We start from the raw sequence: 19514 nt of genomic DNA, 5'->3' as shown, positions 1-19514 counted from the left end.
GCACTAGTTGTCAAACAAATGTTCACCGATTTGACTCTCATATTTGATTTATAACCATTAAAAATATTATTCTAATCATAAACAGTCTTATAAACAATTTACAGGGCAATGGCTCGAGTAATAGTAGCTTCGTTACGTGTGTATTTTAGTTCTTGACGCAATCTAATTTAACTATCGAGGTGACTTCCGATGGTTATATATAAGCGATATAAACATAAGTATAGATATAAAATCGTGCAATTGGTTATTTCTGTGCCTGTTTAATTTCATATTATAGATTAAAAATATATCTTACTCATCGTTTTTACCGATACATGAGAACATTTTTTGTGGATCGAAGCAGTCAATCAAATAATTTTCCTTTGTTTCACTTTCAATGTTGGCATTCTTTTCCTTTAAATAATCGAACACATGTACAATTCATACGTTATTCATCTCTAGCTAAGGGGTTACATTGAAGTTCAGTTCACATGAATACGGATTTAACAAAGTTGAATTATTCACTTGCAAGTGTATTAATTTATTGTTCATGATTATATAACTCATGTAATCTCTATACAGAGGAAATAAAGATATGAATGAATAAATGAATGGAAGAGCTACCGCCGAATAGCAGTGGTTTTCTGAAGTGTTTAGTTAAGGGTTATCTTTCACCAAAAAGACTATAATACAATTGTTTTATAATAAAATCGTAGTCATTCAAGTTAATAGAACATATTCCACTTTTTTTTATCTTAATTTAACGTTTCATGTGACTTGAGGTACATGTATAATAATCTAATTATCGTATTTGCGGATTTCCTCGATAATAAATATATGCACCGTCCACGAACACATGAAACGACATAATAAAACAGGATACAGTTTATAAGTGGTAAAGAGGTAGGGCCAATTTGCCGGGGATTTTTTTCACAGAAGGGCAAATTTCAAAAAGTGCCGACAGAATAAAATTTACTTTAAAAACAAAAAATAAAAATGCTTTTTGATCAATATCTCAATTTACATATATTATGATATGTGTGATCAATAGTTAATTTAACCCTCAAAAAGGATGAAAGTCCAATATGTGGATTTTCGGGTGTTTTGAGGTGGAAAAAACAGGGAATCCCCCCAGAAGGACATTTCAAACCAAAAAAAAGTTATGCTTTTTATGACTGTTGTTAATCATACTACTTTTTCCCTCAAAAATGAAATTGGTTTAGTGTGTCCTTATTACATAAAAAAAACAACTTTTTAAAGAAAAAATTGTAACATCGATAAATTGTACCGATATAGCTTCTTAATAAGAGATATAATGATAAGCATCGCCGTAGCTCCACAGTAGAGCACATAAAAAAAAGAGCACAGAACTACTAATAAATGATGGTTTTGAAGAAAGGGTTCGAACTCGCTCAGAATATTTGCATCTTTAGTGTTGTTATATTAAATTTTAATGTTTCTATTATATTTTTTCGGATGTTTGCTTAATTCATAGAGTCATTCTGGTTCATTTTGACTATATAGTTAACTAGTATATCATTTTACATGTATCAAAGAAAAAATAATGTATCGCTTATTGTGTGCAATCCTTTGACTGTCCATACTCTTGATTTACTTTCTATTCATGTGTTTACATATATTACATATATTCAGGGGACAACTGCCGTCAAACTGATGTAGGTGCCTGTACATAACTAATAACACGAGAATTAATTCTATAGAAATGAAGCGTACATTTTGCGGGTGTAATATACACATAATTTAAAATAAGGCCATTGTATCACTATCGGGTAACTCATGCGCATATGCATCTGATTTACCTCTTAAGATAGTAGGAAAAACAAGCCGGTGTCCTATAGCAATTCTTCCCCCATGCTAATTTTTCCGGGGGGAAAATCTGGATCGATCCAATATTTCCCCCTGAAAAAATTGGCATAATTCAACTTTTCCCCCTCAGCGTTATAGGGAGAAAACGAGGATCAGGCCAATTTTCCCCCTTTGTGGCATGAGAAGCTAGTTTATCCCCCTTGTAATATAACGTCGGCGACGTCAGTTAGAAATATTTATCCTAATAAAAGAATATTATCCTTTTTTATTAGTTTTGCGCTACCAAAGCTTCATCATATTCATATACATTTGATATGTATTTATATATACGTACATGTTATATGCATACACACGAAGAACATTCTGATGTGGCGATCAAATCCATTCTATTTTGTGAACCCTTGGTTTCATTGACTAAATGAATACAATTACTTTAACCACTTCTGGTCAGTTTGAAGATTTTTCCCTTGACAGATGTCTTTGATGTCTCCGACATAATATGGTGAAATGACTTTACATGCATATGATAAATCATGTTTGTACCACAAAGTAAAATAACCCATCAAAGACATCGATAGAGAAAAATACTCGTCGTCTGAAAGATTTCATTCAGGAGAAGAAGTCCGATAAGGATGAAACTTCATCAAATCTAGAGGAGATATGTTCACCCTCTCCAACCAGCATGGGAGACGTGGAAGCACAGAACTACCCCCATTAGTGTGAGCTGTTCAAGGTCTACAAACATATCCCGCCTGCCCTTAAGATGCATAGGATCGTATACGATCTAGCACTAATGATACAAATATCCACCGAAGTTACACTGACGTGGTAGTAAGTAGTTAAAGGCCACCGTACGGCCTCCAACATTGAAAATAAACCATTAAGTCGGCTATTAAATGCCCCGACCATTGAAATTTGGAAAAAAATCAAACAAAACTAACGGCCTTATTAATAACAAAATAATTTACGAAAAATAAACTTGACCGACATGAACTATGAACAACAACCACTGTACTACATGTTCCTGGCTTTGGAATGGGCATTGGAACATAAACAGTGTGGTGGCCATAAACTCAACCTCCCCAATGAACCCAACCTAGGACAGCACACCACAAGAAAAAACTGTAAAATATCAGTTGCAATTGGCTTCCCTAAAAATGTTGGTACGGTGCACAATAATCACTAAGTCTTACATAAAAACAATAGACACAAAGCACTTAAATAAAAGTACTCGCAGTTACTGAAAGGTTTTTCAAAGCAAGTGAAAATGTAGACGGACCAGTGGACATAGACAGACTGGTGAATATGAAATCAGACGGGTGAATATGTAGACAGACTTATCGACTAATAAACAGACATGCAGTTGAGAATGTAGAAAGACTAGGGGAAATAAAAAAAAAAGACAGATTAGTTGACACAAAGACAGACTGATAAACCTGTAGACAGACTTGTGTTTATATAAGACAACTAAAAATTTGTATATATAAACCTTTTTCTAACACTGTTCGGTTTAATTCCAGAACACAGTATACACAGTAAAATCTAGAATATAGGGGGAAATATTGGCATGGGGGAAAAGTGACTATACATATACGTATTGTCAAATTTCCGCGGGGGAAGAACGGCAATGATCCAAAATTTCCCCGGGGGAAATATTGGCTCATGCCAGTCAGTCTTTCCCCCGGGGGAAAACTGGCATGGAGGAAGAATGGCTATATAACACCGGTTTCTATCTTTTCGTCAGCTATCCAGTATAGCAATATTCCCATAGTACAGCAAAAAGTCGTTCCAAAATAGAGGTCCCTTTAAATGTTCTTTTCGAATCAATTAATGACTGCTTAAATGACTTTAATTTGTCTTTCCCGAACAAAAAATTATTATAAATTAATAACTTGTTTAGCTATTTTTGTTCAATTTATAATTTCTTTTATTTCAACCAACAAACAAACTCTTGCAATGGTTCCATCAAATTGAATTATTTTCACACTTTGATTTAGCACAGTTAGCAATAGGATGTTTACAACTGATCGAATAATGGTGTACTGGTCATAACCAATTACGACTAAGGACAAGAGGCATTAGATATGCATGCATTTCAAGCGAAGTCGTCTGGTCCTGATTCCGTGGGATAAAGATCAGTATCGTCTGGCTTTAGTGACGAATATACGGTTTTCGATAAAAAAAAAAATCCGGATTTGTAAAAGTAAATATTTCTAGTTGAAAAAAGAATATCTCTCAAACTTTTGTGATGATCTTTGCTTCTACAAACACAAAGAAAATACACAGGACAAGTGTCATGTTAAATATGATCTCTATTTGAATTTCATATTATAGATTATTGACATAAAAAATATAATTAACATACTATATAGTAAAAAATCATTTCTGTAGATCACCGAAAGGGGAAGTGGTCTAGAACACAGTATTATTTTATTTAGGGGGTTCACTATACACGCAATTTTTTATTAGTCTTCACTTCAAGGTTAATCGAGCAAATTTTATTTAATAAGGCTTTTTACAAGTTTTTTTTACTTTACTACGGGCTCATAAGGATCTTAAATCTGATTTTATTGCTGTGTCCACAATAGACACAGCAATATTATTCTACGTATTTCACCTGTATCGGTTTGGACAATTCCATGGACTATTCCATACACACACCATTATGCTTAAGGGGTTTTCATATGTCATGTCAAGATGATATAGGCTATTTACCGTTGTTTGCCACAAAAAAAATCTGGTAAAGTCACTTTTCTGAAAAACCAATATAAATATAGTTAACATATTTATATATTTAATCTAACTGTGTTCATTGACCCGAATTTTTTAATGACAACTCACACCTAAAATTCGTTTTGGTCTATTCCATGACATTTGCGCGGAAAATATTCATCAGAGACTTTAATAATTTTAATGGACGTTCATTTGGAAAATTTTACTATCTATTTTATGTGAACAATTGTCATATGTTTTTGTTTTTCATACATTTAAAGGATCAACGTTATTTAAATTCCGTATATCTTCATTTGACATCAGGTTTGTACGCATTTAGTCTCTTCTCTAGTCTATAATCAAAACTGAAGGCCGCGAAGGGACACATGTCTTCTTCTTTCCTCTATAACTCCCTCCAATAGTTGGAGTACACCAACCTTACTAAATTAAGGTTGGTTAAACCCTTATAATAATTAATTATTCAGTGAAAACATAACTATTTAAAAATAACATTATAAAAAATATATACAGTTAAATCCCTGAAAAAATAATAATAATAATAACTTCTATGTACATTAAAAATGTGTCACAATTAAAAGGTTATAAAGAGGAAGATAATGTCATGATGACACGTGCTGCACAATCCCACACATTTCAAATTCAATCGAACTACTCGGCCTTTCTGGTTGCACGAAGAAATAACGTTATTGTACTGCATAGCGAGAATGGCCGAGTAGTTACGATTGATTTCACATTATGTAATAAAATTCTACTGTTTGCGATAAAAATATTCACTGTTTAGGGGTGTTGAAATTAGGTCTTACATAGTTGATGCGTATCCGATCCGTGATTTGTATATATTTCAATGGTACTCTCGGTAAGGCCAAAAAAATATAGACAATAGACAATATTTTATTGGCACAAACGCATTTACAATAAATGGTAATGACCGAATGGATAATCAATTTGCTATACATGGTAGTAAAATACAAACAATTATATATATATGTGAATAAACGATTAAAGGTATAATGAAAATCTATTACAATAGATTACTTCTTGCATTAAAACAATTTGTTACGAAAGAGGAAGATAATTTTAGTGCCTTATAGGATGTATTATTAAGTATGAGATTTATTATATTTTTATCACACAATGTGGTTACACTTTTTCCTGTAATATATGTTTGATTATGGGTACCTGACCGGTCCTATTTTGAGCACCCACCCTAAGCCATTTTATTGCCGTCGTAAGAAATAATCCAATCATTATAAATAGGGGAACTCTCGCCCCATGGACAACTCGGACCACACAATTCAAAATCATGGCACAAAAAATAAAATGGACAAAATAATAAAAAGAAAATACCGACCTACCTACCTTGTAACCCTACATATTTTGATGATGTAACCTTAAACAGACATGTTAGTTTTCTCGTTTGAATTGTTTTACATTGTCTTATCAGGGCCTTTTATAGCTGCGGAACCGTAGCTCTTAGGTCCTTATGTTATTTTTTGACTATTTGCGGACCATACCCGCAAATAGTCAAAAAATAACATAAGGACCTAAGAGCTACGGTTCCGCAGCTAGGCCTTTTATAGCTGACTGCGGTATGGGCTTTGCTCATTGTAACATGTACAACAATCAAACATCAACCCACACTAAACTGAATGTAATTGTAACATGTACAACAATCAAACATCAACCCACACTAAACTGAATGTAATTGAAAGACATCTAGAGGTTGATATCAGAGGTGGATTTAGGGGGGGGGTGGGGTGGGCCCCTGCTTTTTGAGAAAAAATTTGGTTGCTTATATAGGGAATCACTGAATCGTGACTGGAGCGAGCCCCCTCTTAGGTCAGTCAGTGGGCTCCCACTTTAGAAAATTTCTGGATTCGCCACTGGATATACAGTATCGAACAGAAGATAAAAAAGGGAACAATATGGTGAATTTTAGAGATTAATATTATTTCATGTACATGCATTTGAAATATTTCAGATGTATTTTTTCCCTTTTTTTTGTTCTAGGTTCCACGGTGACCTAGCTTCCATTTTCGAAAACTGTGATTTAAATGCTAGTCTATTAGAGGGATATTTCCTTTTCATTGGTTGTAGATATGGAATCTTATTTTACCATGAAGTCAGATTTGAAAATGACTTTGGGAATGAAGATATCGTAAAGACTGAATGTCAGTTTTAGTCTTATATATCTATAATACTAAAATTACGAGGTCCAATTTGTCAGCCGTCATCGCGTAAAAAGGACGAATCAAAGAATTCAACTTTATATATAACTAATATAGTACAAAGGTGTAGATTAAAAATTACACCACTCCAGGCCCTTTTGTTTTCCACGTAATTAATATTGCCAATAATTAAGAAGTTCCGTATCGAGTCCGATACCGATACCAAAAATTAATAGTATATTCACCTGTTACCGATTACCTTATTTGTACGTTCCGCGTCTGACAGGTGCACCACCAAACAGTGTATTCAGGATTAATATGCTATATACACGGGTCGTATCCACAGGGTTGAAACTACTAAATTGTCAAATTTTAATCAGTTTAGACTTTCTAAGATACATTGTAACAATACAAATACTAAAATCTGGACTAAAAATAAGGCGTATAGGTACAGTTTTCAATTTGTTAGCCGGCATGACGTAAAACAGCGAATCAAAGAATTCAATTTTATTTACAACTAATACATGTATGTATATGACAATGCTGTTGATTAAAAAAATACTCCATTCCAGGAACTTTTGTTTTTCAAATAATTAATATTACCAATAATTGATAAGTTCCAGTTCGACGGTTTCAATCAGAAAGATTTGAAAGCAGAGAAAACTGTGTATCGTTTAATCGGCATAACTTTATCAGATAAAAATACTAATACTAAAATAAGGCTTGCACATAGTTATATACGTTAACTCAGTCTTGGACCTGCGATACCACATGTCTGTTCTAGTGTACTTTATAATTTTAGTCTTGCATGTACATAATTATGTGTACATATATCACTGATTCAGTGGCAATGGTAAATAGACACTGACAAGTCTTAGATAATATTTTATAGTTTTTAATGTTTTGTCCGTTGACTAAAATTAGGTGGAGGTTTGTGTGTTCTTATTTCCAACAGAGGTAAACTCAACACATATCAATATGTGCATGAAGCAAATTGATAGTTGCTAGATACGGAATGATTGTACCACAAGAAAGTTTAAACCTGTGTGTATATACTTAAAATATGATAAAAAAAATCGTGTCTTTTTCAGGTCTTCTGAATCCAACCATGTAGTATGGAATGTTTTTGAGATGTGGTTTTGGTCGATGGATGTTAATGAAGGACCTGTAGTACAAAGTATATCACTGAATTTAGCTCTTTGTCTAAGTGTATTATTGAATACTTTGCTTTGAGCTCAGTTCATTGTTATGCAAATCATTCTTTGTGAAATAAAGATTTGACAGAAAACTCTCATGTACAAGGATTTGTCAAAGTAGTATCACCTCTATTTACAATGTAAGTATTAGGGAGATAAAAGCATTCTACAGGGGCGGATGCAGGAATTTTCGAAAGGGGGGGGTGCTAACCCAGGGCACCCAGGGCAAAGGGGGGGTGCAAAACATATGTCCCGATACAAATGCATTGATCGGCAAAAATAAAGGGGGGGTGCGCACCCCCGGAACCCCCCCCTGGATCCGCCACTGTTCTATATTGATTTGAACCAAATATATTATAAAAAAAAAGAACAAATTTACCCGAGAATGCTACTACCACTACTAGCAATATGATGCTAGGTTGTTTTAATACATCTGTACTAGCTGCCTACTGATGACTCGGTTCTGAGTGTAAATGGTCCTTCAACTATGCAGGGAAAAATTATAAGGCATATCTAGGCTTATCAATTTCTAAAACAATATTTCATCGTACATGTTTGAAATTTTTAAACAACCACAGAAATTTTTGCAGTTGAAATACATGTATGTATCCTGTCTTCGTCTTCCCAAGACGGATGGTTTCCAGATAATAACTTCAGTATAAGTAAAAAGGAAGCCTTAAAATTATAACATACTGTGGATTCATTTATTTTCGTGGGTACCAATTTTCGTGGATTAAAGAAAGTTTGCATTTTCGTGGATATTTAATTTCGTGGTTTTGCCGAAGTCTGCATACAAGCCTATAGAAAATTTGTTAATCGTTGAACATTTAATTTCGTGGTAAGACTCTAGCCACAAAAGCCACGAAAATTGGTATCCAAAGAATAATAATGCATCCACAGTAATATTTATAATCATAAAAGGAAGCCTGGGATTGTTTTGGGGGGTTATATATATAGTCCCTAAGGTTTAGGAATAAGGGTTCCAAAGGTGACCAAAACAAGCATTAATCTAGTGTCCGTACAAAAAGTTGTGTATAAGTATTTCAATTGTTCTGAAATTGTACCATAATATTGAATACCATAAGTAGAAGGTTGAGGTCTATTTTGTGGGTTATGGGTCAAACAGTCTAGGAATTAAGGGCCAAAAACAAACATTTTTGTAGATTCCAGACAATAAATTTGAGTTATTTCTTTGTCCAGAATGGTTGTTGAATTACCTAAAACCAATGCTTTATGAAATCTTCTTTAAAAATTGGAGTTTAGATTTCTCTGTCCATAATAGTAGTTGAATCAACTTAAAATAATGCTATACATGTATATACACTATACAATGCAAAATTCACTTTACTACCAACTGATAAATTTAAGCAGTCTTTAATAGCCATTCAGTGATTACAAGCACTTTGATTATCATTCTAGGGTTATGTCCTTTCACAAATGGAAAAATTTCTCAAGTTTGTCTCCACTAAATTTAGTGAAATGTGTATATAATGCTTATTACCTCTAAACTCAGTTTAAGTTCAATTTTTGGCAGCTTCACTTTATGTACCTTTTTAACGTTATATGCTAGCGGGGGCATCATCACCATGACTGTATGACATTTATATTTTAATACTTAATGTTTTATTAAAATGAGTAGTTGAATAATTATTGTTGCAAACTCCATTAGAAATTTGATTTGAGATCATTTTTATACCACCACAAAAATTGAAAACTTTTTGGTTGTACATTTGTATCACGTTGGCGTCATCGTCTTCATCCAAAGACATAAATTTGGTTTTAGCACTCTAACTTAAGTAAAAGTCAATAGAAATATATGAAATTTAGACACAAGATTTATGACCATGAAAGGAAGGCTGGGATTGATTTTGGGTATTTTGGTCTCAACAGTTTAGGAAAAAGGGCCCAAATTTAGCATTGTTCTTGGTTTTTGCTCTATAACTCAAGTATTAGTAAACAGAAATCTATGATATTTTAACATAAGGTCTATGGCCACACAAGGAGGGTTGGAATAGATTTTGGTAGTTTTAGTCCCAACAGGGTAGGATTTAGGAACCAAAAACAGGTCCCAAATAAGCATTTTTCTTGGTTTTTTTAACAATACCTTTAGCATAAGTTAATAGAAATCTATAAAGGTTTATGACCACAAAAGGAAGGTTTGGATTATTTTTGGGAGTTTTGGTCCCAAGGAATAAGGGGCCAAAATTAAACTTTGTTTGCCTTCATCAAAAAAATGAATTATTGTGCTTCTTTGATATGCCAAATCTAACCGTGTTAAGATTCTTAATTTTTGGTCCTGTTTTTAAATTGATCTACATTAAGGTCCAAAGGGTCCAAATTTAAAATCAGCTTGATTTTAACAAAAATTGAATTTTTGGGGTTCTTTGATATGGTGAGTCTTAACATGTACTTAGATTTTTGATTATGGGCCCAGTTTTCAAGTTGGTCCGATCAAAAATTGAATTCTTCGGGTTCTATGATATTCTGAATTTAACCATGTATTTAGATTTTGGATATTGGACCAAAATAGGTAAATGTCCAATTTAAAATTTTTAAGTTGATGTTCTTTATAGACCACATTCAATCTGTGTCAGAAACCTATGTTGTGTCAACTATTTAACCACAATCCAAATTCAAAGCTGTATCTAGCTTGAATGTTGTGTCCATACTAGCCACAACCGTTCAGGTTTCCACCTCTGCAGTCGTATAAAGCAGCACCCTGCGGAGTATCTGTTCCATTCATTTGTTTTTTCTTAATTTGTGTGAATTAACATTGTTACAGTAAATGCTAATTACTACACTTGCATACCACAACAAATACTGTATTGGTACATGTATCACTTATATTTGTATCCATATAACAAAACAAAAAATGAAAAGGAATAATTTTGCAATACCTTTTGAGTACTAAATAGCTTTTTAGGTATTTAGACATATTTTAAGACTTATTAAGTAGATGTTGATGATATCTGCTTGACATGCTTCAAATTCGATCAGATTACTTTTGGAGCAGTTATGAGTCTTTGAAGCATGCTCACAAAGGTTCTTTTGATGAAATCATTTTTATTTTGGTCAAAATTTGTCTTTGCTTCGACCAGCTTTGGAGGAGATATAAAGAATTGATATAAATCAGCACAGAGGTTTACTTCCGATCTTATTTAGCCCCAATAATCATGTCAGACTTAAGCCATTGTCATTACTTAAAACCAATAAATGTATTCTAATCTGAGGAAGAAATTCGACATTTTAAATTTTTTTTTACTAATGATACTGACGATCCACCACAAAGTAATGTAAATAGAACCATACCAATAGTAAGCAAATACATATAAAAAAAAAGATGAGGTATGATTGCCAATGAGACAATTCTCCACAAGAGACCAAATCGACACAGAAATTAACAATTCCCAGCTACAAAATGTATCCAAAACCAAAGATGTAGAACATGTTCTATCATAATCATTTGGTAACTAATGTAATTACTGTCTCCCCATGTCTGTATTGAACATAAAAAAATATCAAATAAATAACACTCCTAATGCTCAGATCGGTTGTCACCGTGCAACACAGTTATTAACACCATATAGGAAAAACATAGAACTTTATTGTCATAAGACACTGTCAAACATCCAAACACACTATCCACACTCATCTGTGTCCACACTTGTATTAAAGGTGAAACATTCTTTCATCTTCTTCAATCAGCGATTCCGTCGCTGAAACCAACTGTAATGGTAAAAACCTTCAAGGACCAATTTAATAAATTAAACAGAACATTGCAATTGAGGACAAATAACTACATTTGTAATTTTCTTTAACATGCGTTTATTCCATCTGAAAGTGGGTCAAAACTATTGATACTGTGAGTAAAATACTAGAACAATAGTTACCTACCTTATTACTTTAAACAATTTCTCACTGTCGAATAAGAAACTTATTAGAGAGATTGAAGTACTCTTAAAATGATTCAGCATTGATAGGAAAGTTTTAAGTCATTTGTTTGTTATCGGTTTCTTCTTAGAAGTATATTTATATCGTAGAAACAATAGTTTATTTTGATATATAATATCTAAAAGATCTATAAGATATTGTTTACCAAGAATTTCGTGGAATAGTTTAAACCGTCAAGTGTTTCGTTCATAACCGTACATGTATATAATATTCACAGGTTTTTGTACATGTAGTTAACGTCCGATTAATCATTTACTAGTAATATTGAAATTCTTCGAAGGCTTATGTTAGAGAATGGAAGCAGGTCGACTTATAAATATTGTGCTTCGATATCTTCAGTAAAGAATGAGTAGTGTTTGTATATATGTAAATCTGGGTAACATACGTCAAAAATATGCTGTCGGTATCTGCAAGAGACTTTGTATTGTGCATGTTCTAACATAGCTTTGAATTTTTAAATATCAACATCTGATTCACACCATCTCAATTAGATGACTATTTCGTTGTTACTCGGTAATCAAAACAATGAACAACAAAATTGAGGACAAATAAATAATAGTCTAGATAGCCGTGTGTGTTAATATCTACATACTAGTTGAAGTCCTATCTAAATGTTCTACAAGTGAGGGGTGTATAAGAAGTGGGACGGCTGCAGTGCAGGCGATTTGGTGTCACGAGTTGTATATATATATGTTAAATCGAAAATATCAACTTAAACTGTTTAGTTTTTAAGAAAGGGTTGTATTCAGTATCATTATTCGCGGTGTTCGGTAGATGTATATGAGATCACATTTCAAGTTTCATGCGGAATAATCATATTTAAAACACTAATTTAACCCCAAAACTGTAATCAAAAAATAAAACAGTTCATTTGTTGTCTTCTTTACACATGATTAAATGAAAAATATTTCGTTAGGAGTAGATACCGATTTAAGGAATAAAAGATTCATTGAAAAGTTGTATTACAGTTGCCTTGCAATAGAAATATTTTCTTTCACTAAGTTGAATAACACTATTTCTTTCTTGGTAAAGATTAAATTTATCCTGAGAGGATCTTAACCTAGTTTAAACGATATTTTATTTGAATAAGATTGGCAACATGCCGTCTAAAAAAAGCATTTCTTTTCAAAAAAAAAAAAGGTAATAGAAACCTTTTTCTTAGAAAGTCTCTTTGGATTACATATTTCACCTACCTACCGATATTCTATTCATAAATAATAAATATCTAATTTCCTATATTTGTTAACACCTATACAGATACATATTAAAATATTTAACATAGTATTTGATATCTTTACTATGTTTTATGAATGAATGAATAAAACAGTATACGTAGTTTTTGAAATATGAATGGAATATCTTCGATAGCTTAAATAATTTCATGAATGTAATCAAAAAGTATTTAACTGTCATTCACAAGAAAGTAATATATGTGATCTATTGACAATAATAACAACAGAAAGATTATATTATGACTTTGTCCTTTTAACCATCCTGTTTGAGCTGAAAATTTTCTTCTGGTAATAAAGGAATGTCAGATTTAAATAGATTTTATTAAATTCCTCGCATAGAACAAATTGTAAATGTTCATTAAAGTAGTAAATAATTAAATAAATGCCAAAAAATTAGAAGAATTTCATTTGGCCTCCCCCGCACAGCACAAGGATAACGTTATGTGAAGAAATTATATAAGTACATGTATATAGATTTATTCAAGCGTATGAATACCAGATTTAGAATGTCGTGTTGTTGACAGGTTAATAATCTTGATTACAATCAATAAAATTGATTCAACTAACTGTTATATAAATAAAATCAGCAAGAAAGTAATGCTGACGTAATATTTTAAAACTAGTTTTCAAGTAGTTCCGCATCAATCAATAAATGAAGTTAGCTAGTGGTATATATATATAATATATGATATGTTTACAATTATGTATCAATGGTTGATGCAGCGGGGTGATTCCGGGGAAGGAACCCCTCTCTGCATTATTTAGACGAAAAATGCATTTGAATTGTGACACATAGTTGGAACCCCAACCTCTCACCCCACTTAATCCTGGATTGGGAACCCCTTTTTAAAAATGGCTGGATGCGACCATGTGGCTTATTTATTATTGAAAAGTGCTATGATTAGATGCGCGCCTTCTGACAGTTTGTGTAAAAAAAATCAATGTGCAGTCCATCCATTTTTTCTAATTTTATATGTTATACCGGTATCTGCATGGCCAAGCTATCTTTTATATATCTTGGTGTTAAACGTGATTGTCTAAAATCTCAAGAGTCTAGAATATATTGTTTCTATACATAAAATGAGAATATCGGACAATGTATGACAGTGTATGTATAATTAGTTTGTCCTATACAAGTTATGGTTTGTTGATAATATACAATGTTACCCGCAGCAGTGTTCTACAATGCACAAACTTAGCGTACATTAGGCGTCCGTTCGAGTTATCCGGTAATGTGTGACCGAGGCTTAACATTTGCAAAGCTCTGCTCAGACCTATTAGAATTCTATATACTGCACTGAAAGTTTCGTGTGATATTCTATACAACTTGAACTTTTTTTGTAAATGTTGTTCATATTTTAAATTCTGACTTAAACAAATGTGGCAATAGCAGTAAGTGGAGTAGGTATACTGAATGTTCGAAGACTGAGTGTTAATATGGAGAAACCTCGGTAGAAACGAAGTATTACTAAGAAGTTTTAAGTGTCGAAGAAATTGTTTTCAAAATCGGCACATAATCTCTCATAGAACTGCTACTCTGCCTTTTATAACTGTACCTAAAATATCCCATGTAAAGGAAAATTATTACGATAAAATTCCTCCGAAATAGGTTCATAAAAGTTCGCATTTTTCCTACATGTACAGTTGCCGTGAAAGATGCTTAATGTACTGAAAATGAGTTTGATCTCTTTGACCTCTTATTTTTTTTCTTATAAAAAAACGACCCTGAGCCTGAACGGCACTTTTTAAATTGCTGCGGAAGGATATTAAGCATGTTGAATGCAAATTACTAAAGAAATTATCTTGTATAAACCTTATTCTAGAATAATAATTTAATATCGTAAACTTAATATAAAACTTAATGTCGTCAATTTTTAAGAAAAACAGCACTCTATAACGGTGCGAGTTTATAAAAAAAAAGTTGCCTACCGTCATATGGGAGAGTAATCATAGTACATGTATGTTGAATTTTTTGTCAATCCCATTTCGTAAAGGATTTTACGTACATATTTGAGGTTGGGATTTTTTTTTTTTTCATTCAAATTAACCGCATTTTTGGCTCAGGGTACAGGTTATTCAATTATTGATATTGTTACATAGAATACATAATATTATTATCTATACTATTAAACGAGAAGACCTCATTTTTGGTGTCGCTTCTCTTCTTTCCACAATAAATTAATCAACACGCCTCTGTGTCCTATAGGTACAGTGCATAGTCGCATTTGTCATCCATTCATATGATTATTCAGATTGAGTTATTTTAGGAGAAAAACGAGAAAAAAGGCATCCGGGTATTGTCCCGTCATTGTACGAAATTTTAAGTCAGATTAGACTTCCGGTTTGCGTTTTTCTGTATACTTTGAACATACATATACTACGAATAAAGTGTATTTTCAGAATTTTATCTGCTATCATTTTCAAGTTTACTATCCACGGCAGTCACAGAGTTTATTAAATAGAGAGGGTCTGTATACTATATCAATGATCACCATGGATCGATAAGTAAACTTAGAATTGAAAGTAAATACGCTTTATTTATATAGTAATGAATGTTCATAATATACAGATAAGCGCTAAAATTATTCATGTGAACTTTTGATACTTTTTCTGAAATTCTCCAGTCATTAAATCTTTTACAAAATTCATTGATTACAAAAAAAAAGAAGATGTGGTATGATTGCCATGTTGAGACAACTCTCCACAAGAGACCAAAATGACACAGAAATTAACAATTATAGGTTAACGTACGGCCTTCAACAAAGAGCAAAGCCCATACCGCATACTCAGCTTCAAAAGGCCCCGAAATGACAATGTAAAACAATGCAAACGAGAAAACTAGCGGCCTTATTTATGTACAAAAAATGAACGAAAAACAAATATGTAACACATAAACAAACGACAACCACTGAATTACAGGCTCCTTACTTAAATAAATGTTCATAACATACTAAATGTATGTTCATATTAAAATTGATAGAAAACCAAAAATTGTGAACTTTGGAAATAAAGGTGGAGGGTAAAAAAAAACATTTTCCTGTCCCCAATAACCTATGACTTATGATACTTTTGCTGAAATTCTCCAGTCATTCTGTATTTAACAAAATTCTTCCAACAACACTTTACATACTGATACTTTAAACTACGCTCTGAATGCCCGCGATTTCGCGGGTGTGTTCTAGTAAGATTAAAAGAAACACGTAGACAATCTTAAAGAATTTTCGCTGCTTTAATGTTATTGGAACATTCGTTATTTTGGAATCATGCTTAAAAACACACAAGAGAATCACAATTGTCGCGTTGTGATACTTTACTTTTACATGTATGTGGTTTATGGGATTATGGAACAGATACTATTGAACTAATATGTATTACTAGTACACTGACAGTATCGAGTTTCGTATATTCAATTTTATAAATTCGTAATCTGTTAGTTTCAATGAACATTTGATTTTTTTTATGTCATTCCTACTATTTTTACAAAATATTACGATTGCAAGCAACTTATAATTGATTATCAGACTTAAAAAAAGCATTTCTTAAAACTTATATTGGTATATACATCAGTCATAGGTATTTAAAGATGCAATATTACTACAGATCTGTAGTATTTCCTGGCCCATAAGGGAAAATTATAGCCTTTTTAGGATTTTCACCACCTTCTCGCACTTCGAAAAATTCTACACACACAGTTAACTGAAGTACTTTCATTATACTAAACAGAAATAAATTTGAATATGTATTATGACCGTTTACTTTTTTTTTTTTTTTTTTGCTACTTTTAAAAACCTAAGGCCACTAGTGATTTTATGTCTTTTATCACGCAGTGTATACAAAATTTTTAAAAAAATCTAAAAAGTTCATGTTCACCTGAACCTGTATGTAAAATTATTTCATATTTTTCTACCTGATTCATCCCTCAGTTTGGGAAAGTATCTTCAGTTGATACTGTATTTTAAGACCAATCACACTGTTCAGATTCATTGACTTAGAGCAACCTAAATTCTGGAATGCAAATACTATCGTGCTACCTTATAGTTAAAACATTTATAGCATGAGTGTAAACAGTACCATATTCAATTTTATCTATTATACTTGAAGATCTCAAAATAAATAAATCAAGTCATAATCTGCTAACGAACTGTATCCAGTTCTGGTACGAGCCAAGTACAAGTAAATTCTAATACAAACATATTAACATCGTAAAGACGTTTTGAGTAAGACTATAGCTTCAATCAATCTAAGTGTATCTGTTTTACCAGTGTTGTAAGGAGTAATATAAGTGTCATCAAATTAAACTAAAGATAGTAATGAAATACTCAATTAAAGGACAATCGAAAACAACACGTCCAATAAAAATAAACAACACCAAGGCCAAAAAAAAATGACGGAAAGACAGACAAGTCCATACATAGGCGTATCACTCACTTTTGATCGCAAAAACTTTAAATCTCATGTTTTCGAGAAATACAGAAATTGTAGTATATAGTTAACGAAGATACCATCTTATAAATTTATACGCCAGACGTGCGTTGCATCTACATAAGACTCATTAGTGACGCTCAGATCAAAATAGTTATAAAGCCAAACAAGTAAAAAATTGAAGAGCATTGAGGACCCGATATATCAAAGGTTTTGCCAAATACAGCTAAGGTCATCTATCCCTGGGATAAGAAAATCCTTAGTATTTCGAAAAAATCATTCTTTCATTCATTCCACATAAAAATGACTATATAATAGTGTAAAATCGTCCAAAATAAAAAAAATTATGATCGAGTGCCCCCTTTCAAAAATCATAGATGATCCGCGGCACCCGTCAGCTGTAGCATAAATGACATTTTGCAGGGAATATAATCCTCTCAAAATAGGGGCATTCTAAATATTTATTGCACTTAGTACAGACCATTTACTGAAAGCTATATAGTTTAAAGGCAATAACACCTAATTAAATAAAATCATGCATCGAAAAATGAACATATTTATTCCACATATTCGTTGTTTATAGTGCTATTTATTTTCTGAATCTGAAAGCTAGGTTAATGATTGCAACGTTTCATGATCACTAAATGTGTTTAATTATTGTATTACATATTCCTATAAAAAAAAAAAGCATAGGTGCTTGAGTCCCTCCCCTTTATTATCATAAATCTCAGATTTTTAAATATATATCACTTATTTGTACCATGTATATACTAATTTACCATATTTTTATTGTAAATATGCAAGTTTACTATCAACGTGAATCTCGACTATAGATCGCCTCGCTCTATAGACGAGATTCAAGTTGTTAGTAATATATCTGATATTTATGATAATAATTACGGAGGAGGGACTATGGGGGGCTCATAACAGGATCCTGTCCTCAAGCACCTATGAAAAAAGTAATAGTTTGAATCAAAATTGCAATTATGTTAAGTACATTTACCCACATGTTCATTGTATATATTTTTAAATGAAAAACATATCTAACAGCCAATTTGACGCGAACGATCAATTTTATAATGTGTGTCTCAATGAAGCGTTATTGAATTTGGAATTTTTGTACTGACCTTCATCTACCTGCGAATAGTTTTAATAGATAAATAGCAAAAAGATAGAAATATGGTAGCAATATATATTAGAATAAGAAGATGTCGTATGATTGGCAGTGAGACAACTTTCCACCAAAAGATCAAAATGAAGTAGATTTTAGCAACTGTATGCCACCGTACAGCCCTCAACAATGAGCAAAACCCATACCGTAAAACAAATTCCAAAAGGCCCTGACAAATTTATATAACAGTCCAAACGTGAAAACTGTAATTGAATGATTTATTAACGGAGCAATAATAAATGATAAACAAATATAATAGTATACCTAGAAATTGCTTGGAAATGAAGAAGTTATGCTTCTCGGTATCACCGTCCGCTCCTTTCGTTTCTCAATTGCGTAATATTTGAAGTGTAATCAATAATATTGCATCAGCTTGTAATTATAAATAAATCTTATGATGTAATTGGAATGTGCATGTGTAAATATTGATATTCTATTGTTTTAACCACTATTGTCAAGAAAAAAATGGTCAACCATGTAAGGCGTAATATGGAATTCCGATCTATTCAATAGAACGAAACATGCATGTACTTTAATTGCGACTATACAAATAATAATGAGTCGTATATCAGTCTATGGAAGAAGCGATTCGATAGAAACGTTTCTTATATCACATAGCGATATCAGTCTATGGAAGAAGGGAATCGATAAAAACTGGTCTTATATCACATTGCTATATTGTCTTAAATATCAATTGTAAATATGCAGACATTCCATGCGGAAAATGTTGTTTTTGGCAACAAAAATTAAGAAAATACTAACTTTAAAACTTATTGTTCAAATAAAAACAACAATTGAGTCTAAATATACATTCAGAAGTTAGTTAGAAGCAAAC

General features: G+C 32.3%; 1 protein-coding gene across 1 annotated transcript in view; it reads right to left on the bottom strand.

Moving 5' to 3' along the window:
* Positions 1 to 19018, bottom strand: part of LOC143082955 (putative inhibitor of apoptosis) — a 30792-nt gene extending 11774 nt beyond the window's left edge. The window contains exon 1 of the mRNA XM_076259015.1: positions 18944 to 19018. The gene's annotated coding sequence lies outside the window, so the exon portion shown is untranslated. The remainder of the gene's footprint in view (positions 1 to 18943) is intronic.
* Between the last annotated feature and the right edge of the window lie 496 nt (positions 19019 to 19514).

The sequence above is a fragment of the Mytilus galloprovincialis genome, chromosome 1, assembly GCF_965363235.1.
Source record: "Mytilus galloprovincialis chromosome 1, xbMytGall1.hap1.1, whole genome shotgun sequence".
NCBI classification, from domain to species: Eukaryota; Metazoa; Mollusca; class Bivalvia; order Mytilida; family Mytilidae; genus Mytilus; species Mytilus galloprovincialis.
Note: the sequence above shows the minus strand (reverse complement) of the source record. Positions and strands in the feature narration are given on the sequence as shown.